Raw genomic sequence first — 2414 nt, forward strand, 5'->3', positions numbered from 1 at the left:
AGGGGGAGACTGCGAGAGCGAGACAGACGGCGGTGTCGAAGCGAGCGGAGAGACAGGCCGCGGGTAGGCCGGTTCGGGGCGTCGCGCTCACCCCCTGTTCCAATCACTTCCCCCTCCCCCCCACCACCCGATCCCCCCAAGGCGGGGCCGCCTTCCAAAAGCACAAAACGAGAAAATGGCCTGGGCGGGTGGCGGAGGAAAGAACGGAGGGAGAGGTTCGAGGGCGGTGACGCTCAGCCGGGTCCCCGTGCCTCGCACCGGACCTGCCCCGGCAACGCCTTTCGTCCTTGCCGCTGACCCCTACCCGGCAGAGGCCCCCTCCCGAGAAGAGAGGGGGGGGAAACTGCGAGAGCAAGACAGACGGCGGTGTCGAAGCGAGCGGAGAGACAGGCCGCGGGTAGGCCGGTTCGGGGCGTCGCGAGCACAACCCTCTCCCCCCTCGACGGCCGCCCGATCCCCAACGGTGCAGCCGATCGAGCCCGGGGCGGATCCCCCGGCGGGCGTAGGGGAGGAAGCGCGGAGAGGTCGAGGGACTACGGTGACGCTAGGCCGGTCTCCGTGCCTCGCACCGGGCCTGCCCCGGCAACGCCTTTCGTCCTTGCCGCTGACCCCTACCCGGCAGAGGCCCCCTCCCGAGAGAGGGGGGAAACTGCGAGAGCAAGACAGACGGCGGTGTCGAAGCGAGCGGTGAGACAGGCCGCGGGTAGGCCGGTTCGGGGCTTCGCGAGCACCCCCTCTTCCCCACCGCCCCCCAATCCCCCCACACCCCAGCGGGCGACGAGCCGGGGCGGATAGGAGAGCAACTGAGGAGGAGGAGGAGGTCGAGGGGCCGTGACGGCTAGGCCGGTCCCCGGTGCCTTGCACCGGACCTGCCCCGGCAACGCCTTTCGTCCTGCCGCTGACCCCTACCCGACAGGCCGCCCCCTTCCCGAAGGAGAGTGGGGGGGGGGACTTCGAGAGCAGGACAAACGGCGGTGTCGCAGCGAGCGGTGGGACGGGTCGCGGGTAGGCCGGTTAGGGCTTCGCGGGCACCCCCTCTTCCCCCACCCCCCACCCCCATTGTCCCCTGGAGAACGGCAACAGGCTTGGGCGAAGGATCGCCGGGAGCGGGGGAGGCGAAGGAGGACGGGGAGGAGACCACACACACAGAAAGTCGCCAGAGTCATATAGAGCCAACGGGTCGAGGAGCACCGGCTACCGACAACACCCGCCGCGGGTGGCGGTAGGGGGAGGCACGGACCGAATGAGGGCACCACCGAGCACGCGCCCGGTGGCCGCCCCGCACCAACAGACACCCAAGCGCTGAGTGGAAAAGGCAACAACACACACAACAACCCCCGTGCAACTTGCGACCGGCTTTTCTTTCCTCTCTCTCAAGTTTCCGACTTGAGAGCTACCGGGTTGGGTTCGGGATTCCCAAGCTAGAGAAGAGCGTGAGCATCTCAACGAGGAGCGGGCGGCCGTGAGGGGCCAGAGGCGGGTGGTCCAGAACGGGCTCCGGGTGGAGCCGGGTTGGGTGGTGGAGGGGGGAAGGCGGCGGCGGCATCATCCCGGCGTGACTGCATAACCCCCCGTCAACGGAGGGGGGCGCGGGTGGGCAGAGAGGGGGGGTCGCGACTCAAAAGGCTCCTCTCTCCCAGGGGTGGCTGTCGGCCCCTTTCGTTTTCTCTCTCTTTGTCACGCACGCCACACACACACACGGCTCGGTTTGCCCAAAGGATAGAACACACGGGAAGAACGCGTCGTCGTCGTCGTCCCCCTCCACCCTTGACTGCAAAGGAAGCGATCGGTTGCCAACGAGCCCCGGGACCGGCGGGGATTGGAGGAAGAGGTCACGGCCTCTCCTTCTCAGATTATAACGTGGTTTCGTTCGTGTTTTTTTTTTAGCCCTCACGCGCGCGCGCCGCTCGGCTCGTCCTTATCGGGCCCCTGGCGGCAGAGGTCCACCGGCCAGGGAAGAGACCGGAGAGCGACGGCCGCGCCAACGAGATAACGCAGACCCAAGCACACGAGGGAGAGAGAGCACCCCTTCAACTGCGATTCCGCTCTCTCCCGAGCTCCCCGCCCCAACACTCAAGGCCCCCGGATCAGGATGGGGGGGGTTGGGGAACGTAAGGGGAGCAGACACCTTCGAAGGTTCCCCGGGCGGGACTTCCGACACCCAATCGATCAGGAGGAGGAAGGAAGGAAGGAAGGCGGCCGAGCACGTCCAGGACGGAGAGCGTAGCTCCGGCGCCACCGACGGGGAGAGTGGATACGGGCACACACGGGTGAGGCGTGAGAGGGAGAGAGAGTGCCACGGGTTGGCAGCAACGGACAGGCGAACGGGAGAGGAGGCGGACTCCCAGGGGAACGGGCCAAAGCGGCGAGCGAGCCTTCCCTTCTCTGGAGCAACGTTTCCTTGGACTGGCTTT

This window comes from Tachyglossus aculeatus, chromosome 7 (genome assembly GCF_015852505.1).
Source record: "Tachyglossus aculeatus isolate mTacAcu1 chromosome 7, mTacAcu1.pri, whole genome shotgun sequence".
In the NCBI taxonomy this organism is placed as follows: domain Eukaryota; kingdom Metazoa; phylum Chordata; class Mammalia; order Monotremata; family Tachyglossidae; genus Tachyglossus; species Tachyglossus aculeatus.